The sequence below is a fragment of the Humulus lupulus genome, chromosome X, assembly GCF_963169125.1.
Source record: "Humulus lupulus chromosome X, drHumLupu1.1, whole genome shotgun sequence".
Lineage (NCBI taxonomy): Eukaryota > Viridiplantae > Streptophyta > Magnoliopsida > Rosales > Cannabaceae > Humulus > Humulus lupulus.
In genome coordinates this window covers 16,450,156-16,463,804 of record NC_084802.1, presented here as the reverse complement: position 1 = coordinate 16,463,804, position 13,649 = coordinate 16,450,156, and the positions used below count along the sequence as shown (strand labels likewise).

Sequence of the window (13,649 nt, the reverse complement as noted above, 5' to 3'; positions counted from 1 at the left end):
ACTCAGTGGGAAAAATTGGCGGTTTGTTTTATTTTGTGAAAATTATTAGGGGCGACATGACACGTCGCCTCTGATACATTTTGTCAGTACCACATAAATATCTAATCCCTAATATACGACATAATGGATTGTAGCTGCAAACCCTCACCCTCACTCTCGATCTCTCTGTCGATGCACCCCTTACCCTCACTCTCACTCTCACTCTCGATCTCTCTGTCTCCGCACCCTCACCCTCCCTCTCGATCTCTTCATCGCCACCTCTACCTCAGCAAGCCGATTATAGCGGCACCGCCACCGTTGCCGACCGAAGAGCACAGGCCGAAGGGACAATTCGCACAGACCAAAGAGCACAGGCCGAAGGTATTAATCAATAATAATTTACATTGCCAATAATAATAATAATAATAAAAAGAAAAAAAATCAACCTAAGTTCTTGATATCTAAGCCCAGTGGAGTTGTTCAATATTAGTAGAAATGATGAAAATGAAATAAAAATCAACTCTGTCGACTTTTATTTTCTCATTTATTTCTGGATATGATGCATGCTGGTTAATTGTATTTATGTATTTACATATTTTATAAAGATCATTGAGTCATTGCCTCATTTGTTTGAATTTTGAACCATATTATTTTAGTTTGTGCTTTCATTCTATTGTAGAATGTGTGTATCTGGGTCTGGTTTTTCTGACCAATTTGAATGTTGTTGATTTGTCTGGATTTTTTTTTGTGCATATATTTTTTTATTTTCATTAGGTGATATCAAATAAAAGAAAGCTCGTTATTTTATTTTATTGTTCATTGGGGTGTATCCTGGGATCCGTTTATTTCAAATTTTTTGTTTTTCTGTTGCATTCTTTCTGCCTGACTATTCAAGTAACAAAAACAGAATTTATAATTTATTCCATTATTTGAAGAAGTTTAAATATATTTGCGTAAATTGGTAAGCAATGAATAAATTTTGCGACTTCAGAAAGTAGACCAATGTTATTCAAATTCTCTCTCTCTATATATATATTCATATAAATAGGGTGATAGTCTATAAAACCAGAGCTCACTGTGCAAGCTGAGCCAATCATGGACCCTTATGGCCCTTCTATAGTTGATGAAAATTTGGAAGCTATAGTGGTCAGGTTAGTTTTGGATTAACTTCTTTTTTGGGACATTTCATTGAAATTTATACATGATGATAAGTATTATGATTTGGCCATTAAACTGGTTTTTCAAGTGGGTTAATTGAATTTTGTTTGATTAATGAGCCAGAAGAAGAAAAGTTTGACTGATTTTGGTTATGGCAGTACGGAGACTTTACCAGGTGGAGTTTCAATCAATAAAAAGATAGCTGAAAAAGGGTTTTCACAACTAAAGGTTTTCACTTTGTTTCTTTCTACTCTCTTCTGATTTTGGATTATCAAACCCAGTTTTAGATATTATTCAATTATGGAACTAATAATAAACTATATTATATAATTAATCTCATATACTATAACAAGCTCCCCTTTCTCCTTTGTTGAGTGGATCCAGTCATAAGCCAATACCAGAAATCAGTTACAACAAACTCTTAACAGTTTATATCTAAACCCTACCAAATACAGAGATATATACATATATAAATACAACCAGTTCTGTAGAGCCGAATCTCACCAAAAGCTTCAAGACTAGCGAGAGATCCAAGAACCCAGCCCCTTTTTCTTCTTCCTTGTATTCTCATTCCAAGAGAGAGAGAGTGAGGTTTTTTGTTTTCATGCAAAAGAAAGAAATAGAGAGAAAGTGAGATTGATAGAAAAGAAGAAAGAAACAGAGAGTTTAGAAGAAAAGTTACAAGAGATTACCAGCTGTTCTTCTGTAGCTTGGAATCTCAGAAATTGTTGTAATCACCATTGTTTTAGTGCAAGAGCCAACCACATCTTTGAGGCGAGCTCAAGAGGACGTAGCCCAATTTATTTGGGTGAACCTCCATAAATCTGTGTGCTCTTCTTCCCTTCTTCCTTCTCTTCTTCTTTGATTGTTTTGGGGGTACTTGCTGTGTATTTTGTATATGTGCCCTAACTTTCGTTTTATCTCTATTTTGTGTGGAACAAAAGGAAAGCTTCATCTGATAAGTACAAAAAACAGATGCTATATTAAATATCATTGATAAAGTAGAACAGTAAAGCAAACGTGTCTAAATCTTGGCCATATTTCTATATTGAGTGAAAAGTCAGGTTTGACCTTGTGGTGTCTAATATTTTTGCTGAGTTGGTGTAGGGTTATAAGGGTAATTAAACCTTACAGTGGTATCAGAGCCAGGTTTCTTGGCTGGAAGGTTCAACTCAGAGGTGACACCAAGACTCTACAAGACTGGAGGAAGAAGATCCCCAAGTGGCAGGAGACAATCAAGAAGAGTTTGAGGATATTTCATTATCTGAACCTACTGAGAATTCTAAACCTTTATCTCTTTTAAATTATGAATTTACTAACATGAGCAATATTAAAGTAGACATTGACAAGTTTGATGGGTCTGGTGATTACAAAATTTGGAGAAGAAAAATCAGATCTTTACTTGCACAACAGAAGCTATTAAGGGTGTTAGAGGAACCAATTGAGTGGCCAGAGGGTACAACCGAGATACAGCAAGAAGAATACCTAGAAACAGCTACAGGGATCATTATCTTCAATCTTTCAGATGCAATAATAAGATTGGTAGATAAAGAGGAAACACCAGCTAAAATCTGGAAGAAGTTGGAGGAGCAATTCCAACAGAAATCACTCACAAACAAGATTTTCTTGAAGGAAAGAATCTTTGGGTACAAGATGAGTCACTCTAAGACTTTAGAACAAAATCTTGATGAATTTTTAAGGATGCACATTGAGCTTGCAAATTCAGGGGAGAATGAGGCATTGAATGATGAAAACCAAGCTATCATTATTCTAAATTCTCTACCAGATTCTTATAGGGAAGTCAAGACAACCATAAAGTATGGTAGAACAGAAATCACATTGGAAGAAGTGATTTCAGCACTCAAATCAAAGGAGCTTGAAATGAAGAGCGAGAAGTTGGGCTCATCAAATGGGGAACTTAATCTAAGTCATGGAAAACCACATCACAGAAAGCAACATCATCACAGAGGACGAAGTCATAGTCGCGGATTTAGTAGAGGCCCAAACAATGGAAGAGGCAGGTCACAATCTAAGGGTTCTAGGGATCCAAATGGCTGTTTCTATTGTGGCAAACCAGGGCATATGAAGAGGGACTGCTACCTATGGCAAAGAAAGAACAAAGGCAGATCTGAAACACAAGACTCAGATTCACAAAAATCAGATTTTCACTTTAATAAACACAAGGACAAACCATCTGCTAACCTAAGTGATGGCTATGACAGTGGCGAAGTTTATGTGGCAGCTACTGAATTCAAAGATGATTGGATTCTTGACTCAGGTTGTACATTTCATATGACTAACACTAAGAATGTTTTGACTGATTTAAGGGATTCAAAAGATGGAAAAGTCATACTAGGCAACAACCAATCATGTCAAATAGAAGGTTCAGGAACAGTAAGTTTTAAAATGTTTGATGGGGTGATTAGATCTCTCACAGGGGTCAGGTATGTTCCTAAACTTGCTAGAAATTTAATTTCTATAAGTGTATTAGATGACATGGGAATTGTAAGTAAAATTGAGGCAGGAACTATGAGACTAAGCAAGGAAGCTATGACAATTATCAAAGGCCATAAACATGAAGGATTGTACTACTTACAAGGAGAACCTGTGATTCAATGCAACAACACAGTAGCTCAATCACCTGAAGATCTAAAGGCTGTCCTATGGCATAGACGATTGGGCCACATAAGTGAAAAAGGGTTACAAATGATGAGTGAGAAGAATTTACTTGGAAATTATAAGGTTAGTAAGGTTGATTTATTTGAGTCTTGCATCCTAGGTAAGCATCATAGACTTAAATTTAAAATTGGTTTGCACAAGACTAAGAAAATACTAGGATATGTTCATTCAGATCTTTGGGGGCCTGAAAAATTATCTACTTTTGGGGGCTGTGTTTATTTTATGTCCATTATAGATGATTATTCTAGGAAAGTATGGGTTTTTCTACTTAAACATAAGAGCGAAGCATTTCAAAAATTTACTCAATGGAAAATTTTAATGGAAAACTTAACTAATCATAAGGTCAAGACCCTAAGGACAGATAATGGACTAGAATTTTGTAATGATCAATTTGATAATTACTGTAAAGAGACAGGTATTCAGCGGCATAGAACAGTAAGGTTAACACCACAACAGAATGGTGTTGCCGAGAGAATGAACCGAACCTTAATGAATAAGGTTAGGTGCTTACTAATCCAATCTGGATTAGCAAAAGGATTTTGGGGAGAGGCTGTTTTAACAGCAGCCTATCTCATTAACAGATGCCCATCTAGTGCTGTAGACTTCAAAACACTAGAAGAAATGTGGTCTGGTAAGCCACTTGATTTGTCAAATCTGAAGGTATTTGGCTGTGCAGCCTATGCACACCAAAGTGTAGGAAAGCTAGAACCTAGAGCACTTAAATGTGTTTTTCTAGGCTATCCCGAAGGTACAAAAGGGTACAGGTTATGGGTAAGGGAAAATTCTGGTATGAAAACTATTATAAGTAGAGATGTTATATTTAAAGAACATGTTTTCCCTTGTGTTTCTAACTCTGATTCTAGTGCAGGAACTCTATTAGAAACTACCAATGCAGGCACAACAATAAGCTACCAATCTAACATCCAACAAGAAACACAAGAGCACCATGAACCCGACACAAATCAGGTGGAAACAACCCAAAATGAAACAAATCAAGATGATATATTTCAGGTGAAACCTACAGCAGAAACACAGCAAGAAACAGAACCCCTAGTTGACTATCAATTAGCAAGAGATAGAGCTCGAAGGATACCCAAGCCAAATCAGAAATTCAGTTTCAATGCATGGAATGAAGTGTTGGCATATGCATTCCTATGTGCTATGGAAATAAACTGTTCAGAACCTAACAGCTATGACGAGGCAGTAAATGGCAGCAACTCAGTAAAGTGGAAAATGGCCATGGAGGAGGAAATGAAGTCTCTGTTAAAGAATCAGACCTGGAAGCTAGTAACTAGACCTAAAGGGAAGAGCATAGTGATGGTTGTACAAATTAAAAGAAGGAAACAGTAAAGAGGAACCAGCAAGGTACAAGGCCAGATTAGTGGCAAAGGGCTTTACTCAGAAAGAAGGAGTGGACTTCACTGAAATATTTTCCCCAGTTGTAAAATATAAGACCATAAGGATAATGTTGTCTCTAGCTGCTCAATACAACTTAGAAGTGGATCAAATGGATGTAACTACAGCTTTCTTACATGGGGAACTAGAAGAAGACATCTATATGGAGCAGCCTATGGGTTTCAAAGCTAAAGGAAAGGAGGAGTTGGTATGTAAATTAATCAGGTCTCTATACGGACTCAAACAGTCCCCTAGACAATGGAATAAGAGATTTAATGCCTTCATGTACAAAAGGGGGTTCACCAGGAGCTATTACGACACATGCTTGTATTTCAAAGGTTCAAAACTAGATGATGTGATCTATCTACTACTCTATGTGGATGATATGCTGATTATAAGTAAAGAAAGGTCAAAAGTAGATGTGATGAAGGGTTGGCTCAAAACTGAATTCGAAATGAAAGATCTAGGGGAGGCTAACAAGATTCTAGGTATCAGCATCAGAAGAAACAGAGACAAAAGAACACTCACACTATCTCAGGAAGATTATATTGAAAGGATTATAGAAAAATTCTCAATGAAGGATGCCAAGACCACTAAGCAACCTATGACCAACCAATATCAACAAAGTAAAGAGCAATGTCCCAAAAGTCAGGCAGAAATAGAAGATATGCAGAATGTTCCCTACTCTAATGCTGTTGGATCCATAATGTACCTAATGGTATGCACTAGACCTGACCTTGCCTATGCTATAAGTGTACTAAGTAAATATATGTCTAACCCTGGAAGAGAACACTGGAATGCAATGAAATGGGTTTTCAGATACTTAAAAGGCTCTACTCATATTGGTCTTAAGTTCACTAAGAGGCCAAACAACAACCTAATTGAAGGGTATAGTGATGCAGATTATGTTGGAGACAGAGACAGTAGAAAATCCACCTCTGCCTATTTTTTCTTACTAGGAGGCAATTGTGTAAGTTGGAGGGTTCAGCTACAACCTGTGGTTGCCCTATCCACTACTGAATCAGAGTATATAGCAGTTACAGAAGCTATTAAGGAGGCAATCTGGATCAAAGGCTTAATGGAAGAACTACAACTACTCAGGGAAGAACCTATAATCTACTCAGATAGTCAGAGTTGTATACATTTATGCAAAAACCCAGTATTTCACGACAGGATACAAGGAAATTGTACAAATAAAAAAGGTACCTACTGATGAAAATCCTACAGACATGGGTACTAAAGTTGTATCCCTTAACAAGCTCACTCACTGCATGAACTTGCTAGGGATCAGTAATGGTGGATGATCATTACACAACTAAGAGTTAGGACCCTCAGAGATACTTGCACTATACTAAGTGGCTTATGAATGAATCCAGGTGGAATTTGTTGAGTGGATCCAGTCATAAGCCAATACCAGAAATCAGTTACAACAAACTCTTAACAGTTTATATCTAAACCCTACCAAATACAGAGATATATACATATATAAATACAACCAGTTCTGTAGAGCCGAATCTCACCAAAAGCTTCAAGACTAGCGAGAGATCCAAGAACCCAGCCTCTTTTTCTTCTTCCTTGTATTCTCATTCCAAGAGAGAGAGAGAGAGAGTGAGGTTTTTTGTTTTCATGCAAAAGAAAGAAACAGAGAGAAAGTGAGATTGATAGAAAAGAATAAAGAAACAGAGAGTTTAGAAGAAAAGTTACAAGAGATTACCAGCTGTTCTTCTGTAGCTTGGAATCTCAGAAATTGTTGTAATCACCATTGTTTTAGTGCAAGAGCCAACCACATCTTTGAGGCGAGCTCAAGAGGACGTAGCCCAATTTATTTGGGTGAACCTCCATAAATCTGTGTGCTCTTCTTCCTTTCTTCCTTCTCTTCTTCTTTGATTGTTTTGGGGGTACTTGCTGTGTATTTTGTATATGTGCCCTAACTTTCGTTTTATCTCTGTTTTGTGTGGAACAAAAGGAAAGCTTCATCTGATAAGTACAAAAAACAGATGCTATATTAAATATCATTGATAAAGTAGAACAGTAAAGCAAACGTGTCTAAATCTTGGCAATATTTCTGTATTGAGTGAAAGGTCAGGTTTGACCTTGCGGTGTCTAATCTTTTTGCTGAGTTGGTGTAGGGTTATAAGGGTAATTAAACCTTACATCCTTCAAGCAAGAGATGTTGGTCTCATTCTCACTTTCGTCTTGAGTAGTCTTTTATTTTTGTCTTTGGAAAGCAATTAATGTACGTATGCCAATATATAATATATTAAAAGCTACACATGAGGATATATAAAGATAACTTCCATGTCTAAGTTCAGTAGCTCTAGTAATGAATAATCTCCAAAAAAGCCAGTCGGCAACATCATTCAATTCCTGTTATGTATAATTTGTCCCAATAAGGTTAATTAATTTCTAAATATATATAGCTTGGTTCGTAAAAAAAATGGCATATATATGCATGCCTCTTCCCCTTATGGTATTGATGGTATCAGATCATCACACTCTTCTTTGTATAGATTATTGAGTAGAACATCATCTATATCAATCATTAATATTAGTTTATGTAGCTATATATAGTTAATTAATTAGGAGACTTTAGCTATACATGATATGTTTCTTGAATTTGGTTTGTCTTGTTCATGCAGCTTATGCAGCTTCTAATTGATGGTAACTTATTATTACAATAACATAATTGCTGGTCCCTTTTGTGACCGATTCCACCGTCGTCCTAGCCGTCGTATTCCTACATGTATGGAGCTGGATCGTCCACATTACTTCTCCAATATCCCTGGCCGATACCGCCACCGCAACTGCAGCCACCGTAGCAACCACAACTGCAACAAGAAGACAATAGGAAGGACGAGGCAGCTGATTTAAGAGACTAGGTTTATTTTATTATTAATTATTGTTAAATTATATGAACAATTTGAATATTTGTTATCTTAATGTATTATGATAATTGTTATTTTAATAAACTAATTTGAATATTTAATATAATATTTTTAATTTTAATGTTTTTTTCAATTATTTAAAATTTAATTAATAATTTAGATTAATAATTAATTAAAATTTTATTTAATTATTTAATTTTATTATTTTTATAAATAAAATAGTATTAGGTGTCGCCCCTAATAATCAAGTATCAAGGGCGACTAGTGACATATTAGGGGCGACACATCGACTAATATAGATGCCACGTGTAAAATATTTGGGGTGACATCTCATGGTATTAGGGGCGACATATCGACAAAAGTGATAGAAAATGTTCAAAATTTTGGGACGACATTCCAACTTTTAGGGGCGATGATATTTGAATATTAGGGGCGACTTATTGAGTCATCTCTAATGTACTCTATTAGGAGCATTTTATTAGGGTCGTCTCTAATACATATCAGGGGCGACTTTTAGGGTTATTATGTCACCCCTAAAACCCATTTTTGTTGTAGTGTTATCAAAATAAGAAGCAACTTAAACAAACTAAGCAACAAAATTTTGTGTAACATAACTTCTTAAAGCAAACTACAACCTCAAAGGCCAGCCCATTGCAACCTAAAACAATCCAATACAACCTCAAATGCAAGTCCATGCACCCTACATTAGCTTTTAAATATTAATTTGAAAATTTTATCATTATGTAACTCATGCACCACACTACGACTTGAAATGCAAGTCTACTGCAACCTCAAATGCAAGCTTAATGCAACATATTGAACTCTCAAATGACAGCCCATTCAACCCACTACAAACTTAATTAAATGCAATTCATTACAATCTTAAATGCAACCCAATGCAAATCTAAGCAACTTTAATGTTGTCCAAATGCAACTAAAGCAATTAAAAAGAAAATAAAGCAACTTATTAATTAACCTTGTATGAAAGCAAAACACCTCAAAGTTCAAAGCATGCCACAGAAATTGCAGATGTTACCACAGAAGTTGCAAAGATTACAGAGGAAAAATGGAGCTTACTAAACCTCTATAATATATATATATTTTCATAATTTGTTACTAAGCTTTTGTGGAGCCTTTTATCAAACAATATACAGAGTTAATTTGAGAACTATCAGTATAAAATGTCTTCTTCTATAATATAAAATCCAGTAACAACCAGTGGCGGAGGTAGAAGCAAATGACATAGGGGGCATATTAGTAATTTTACTATTAAAAAACTTTAAAGTGTTTAAATGAGGGTGTAATAGTAAATTACATGAATAAAAATAAATTATAAAGAAATTGAGTGGGTAAGAAGAAAATAATAGGAAATTAATTGTTAGAATTTTTTTTTCAATTAATTAAATGTTGATATAATAGTAAGCTATCACTACTACAAAATATGTATTTTAGGGCTCGCATTGTGAGTCCTAAAATTTTTTTTAGGGTAAGCCCCTTACAAGTCTTCTATTTGAGAGCCTTAAAAAGTGATGTTTTTTAGGACTCGCGTTGCAAGTCCTAAAAGAATATTTTTTGGCCTGGCATTGCGAGCCCTAAAAGAATGGTCGGGGTCGACAGTGGAGACTCCACTCCATGGTGGTGGTTCAGGAGGACAACAACTAGGATTCAAAGCCCAAGTCTCGGGGAGCTTCGTGGTGGTGGTAGTTCTTCTTGGAACGGCCTAGAATGGCCGGATTTGCACTATGATTTCTCAGACCTCCATGGATTCCGGGGAACGTAGACTTCCAATTTTGATGGCCATCGAGTCCGATCCTTTAGTGGGTTTTGACGGCCAAAGCACAAGGAATGCATTGGTGGTGGTCGCTTGGTTCGGGGTGGCTCGAGGCGGTTGGAAAACACTTGGAAGTGTTTAGGAAACTTAGATCCATCGCGACTTCGAACGACTCTATGCGGTGATGGTGGGCACGTGTGGGGCTAGGCTCGCGGGGGTCAAAGGTCAGCGACCTTCTATGTCGCCTGGTCCAGCGCTTGTTGACGGTAGACGACCGCAGGACGGTGGTCGGGCCTCACAGTGATGCAGGCGGAAAAGAGAGAGGGAAAGAATCCGCTACTCCTTCGTTTTCTTCTTCTTTGTGTGTTGATGAGAAAGATGATGCCTTAATATAGCCCCAATTCGAAAAATGATATGTATTTTTATCCCTTTTAACTTAACGTTTTTTAGGGCAGGCTTTGGGTGCCCTTAATACTCTTTTTGGACACTCAAAGTGTGCTGTTAAAGTCACCACTCATGTTATACACTTAAATTTTCTATTTAGGTATTTTAGGACCCACATATGTTTTTAGGACACTCATTGCGATTCCTAAATTGTGTTTTTTAAAGACTCTCAATGAGACTCCTAAAAATTCGAAAGACATTTTTTAGGACTTACATTTAAGTGTGTGCCCTAAAAAAGTGACCCGTAAAGAATATTTTGTAGTAGTGTATATATATAAAATTAATAATTAAAATATTTAAGTGGGGGCACGTGCCCCTGTGTGGCTTCGTCACTGGTAACAGCTAAAAAGAAAAAAGTAGAGGCATAATCCAAACAAAGAAAGCATTTATGGATACAAAACAAAATACAAAATGAATACCCATACAACAATAATTTTTAGCAATAATCAAATCATTTTTTCTTTGGGAAAAAAAGTTAACCATCAGAGATTAAAATCTAACTAGCTTTGATGATTTATGTGGCTTGTTTATTTGGATATTTTGGGAGTTTGTATGTATTTATTCTTCAAAAGCTTTCTTTGCTCCGACAATGTGTGTTGTCTTACGATCGACATCCTTTAGATGAAGAGGGGATCGTATTTTTTAATATATTTTATGCAAGAAAGTATGAATGAAAAGATTTAGTAGAAACCGTAAAATTAAAATGTATTTTTATAATATATTTATTTATGAAAAAAGCCCTAAACATTATCTAGACTTTGTACAAATGATATAAATTTTAAATACAAAATGATAAAATAATATATTCTAAAAGAAATTGTATTCACAGTGAATAAAATAATAATTATTAAAATATTGAAAAATATATGTTTATATTAAAAATACGTTTTGTTTATTTGCCTAAAATGGAGATTATACAAATCTTTTTTAACGTGTATTAATTTATTATAGTTAGATTCAAAAGCAAGTTTTTATTAAAAAGTGTTTTTTCAATAATTTATTTAAAATTTTTAATTTAAAACAAAATGTGAGAAAATGGTGCAAGAAGAGTTTATTTATTTGGAAGTGTGATGAGTTATATCATTATTAGTTACATAAGAATGGCCCTAGACTTTACTGTATTCATATAAAACAGTCATTGACAAAAAACACATTATCAAAAGTTTGGTGGTTTTCATCAAGAGAATTCAAAATGCGACTACTACAATAGGCTAACTGTAATGCTCCTGACTGAGAGCTCTAAAGGAGGCCATCAACATGCACTTGTCGACAGAGTGGGCATTAGTGAGAGTAGGTGTCCTTATTCCCAAGCTGAAGGAGTGACAACGTCAACGTGATCAGATCGAGTGAAGAGCCGGCCAGTCTCTGGGATTGGGAAGATGGTGTTCTCCAAAAGAACAGAATAGGGACCGAGTAGAGGAATGAGTGCGCATATATAAGGACGATGTCTTACATTGCTTTCTCTTAGAGAAATATCATAGCAAATTATGGAGGAAGAGATCAACAGAACGCTCGTCAGAATTAGTTGGACATTGTTTTTCATTCATAACAATCACCAATGAAGAATTTAAGACATTCATTACAAAATTTATAAAATATACTTGTATTCATATTTTTTTTCTTGGGTCATTTCATAGTGGTGATTGTATTTGTAATGGAAATGTTTTTTACTATTGGATTATAATCTAATGGTTATATTTTGCTAATTTTGAAGTAAAAAAAAAATAATCCCATAATATTTAAGCTTCAAAATTTATATTATAATAATTAATTTCCTCTTAAAAATATAAAATTTATTTTCTTTCTTAAAACTAAAAGATCACCATGTAATTTTTAGACAGTATGATTTTTTTTTTGTTGAGATTTTTACACATAGTACTCAGATTATCTCCCTATTTTTACATTTTTATTATGGGATGCTATTTTTTTCTTTTATACTATTATTAGACGTTTATTTTCAATTATACGGTTTCTATATAGCACTGTGAGCTAACTCATCTTATTTTACATTATTCTCACCTTTTTTTTCAATTTTTTTAATAATTGCACTTTCTCACTCCACTCATTGCCACATACATAGTAACTATTACTGTTATCCATCATTTTCCTTTTTTTTCCCTATTTTTTATTAATTTATTTTTATTTCATTATCCAAATACGCATTCCCCTATATATCCCCTCTCACAAGATCACTCAAACTTTTCAACTTCTTCACCATTTTTTTTTTCAAAAGCTAGAGAGATAATATTGTTTTATTCTTCAAAAATGTTTTACTTTGACTGTTCTAAAGGTTTGTCACATTCTTCACGAGTTAATTTTTTTTTCTTTCACATATGTCACACTAAAGACAAAATAAAAATAGCTTATATATGTAATCATTTAACGAACATATCCAAAAATAATAATAAAACATATATGTGCAATAAATATGTGTTCTCACAAAAGTTTTGTGAATGAGAGTCACACAACTTAATACAAATAAAAGAAAGAGAATTGTTTATTACCGTGCTTGAGAAGATGAGTCATCATTATGAATTACATATAGAGTGACATATAGTCGTGGGTCACATCATATCATATCTGTTTTCAAAGTTTTGAGACTACAACAAAAATGGTTTTTAGGGACGAATCACTCCTAATAATATCCAAAGTCGTTGCTAATATTTTGACACTAATGTCAATTATTAGCGGTGACAAGACTATCGCCACTAATAAATAGTATTAGCCGCGACCTTTTCTCCCTTAATAAATTAAATGTCGTCCCTAATAATTGTAATTCTCGGATCATATTTCGTCGATAATAATAAAAACTCTCCCTTAATAATATAATACAGTAGCAACTTTGATATTGTCGCCTCTAATACATTTATATAATTAAAAAATAATTAAAATAAAATATTTAAATAATATTTTTTGATTTGTAATATCAAAATTAAATATGCATAAAAATAATATTACTAAAATTAAATATGCATAAAATTAATATTCTATTCAAATCACACAAATAATACAATATTATCCAAATTAAATACCCATACAATAATATATTAATTGAAAGTTATTGTTTAATTCAATAAGATATAAAACATCTCTACCAGTGGCGTCCTCCGTATTGTCCCCTTCTTCTGGTGCTTGCAGTGCCTGTGGTGTGTGTAAATGCATCACCCATGGATATTGTGGAGGTAACAATGATCCTTCAGGTCCATACACGTATGGATATAGATAAAGCGGAGGTTGAGACAACGACCCACTCATGTGAGGAGACGGGGGTTGGGACGAAGGTCCGCTCATATGAGGATGATAAGCATGAGGTTATGGAGGCATCGGCCATTGATATA

At 34.7% G+C, this 13,649-nt stretch overlaps 1 long non-coding RNA gene across 1 annotated transcript; it reads right to left on the bottom strand.

Moving 5' to 3' along the window:
• Positions 1-1,683: 1,683 nt before the first annotated feature.
• LOC133803946 (uncharacterized) lies at positions 1,684-6,814 on the bottom strand. The gene is made up of 2 exons (XR_009878214.1): positions 6,708-6,814; positions 1,684-2,060 (listed from the first exon to the last, which is right to left on the bottom strand). It is a non-coding gene; the product is annotated as an uncharacterized LOC133803946 (long non-coding RNA).
• Positions 6,815-13,649: the final 6,835 nt, after the last annotated feature.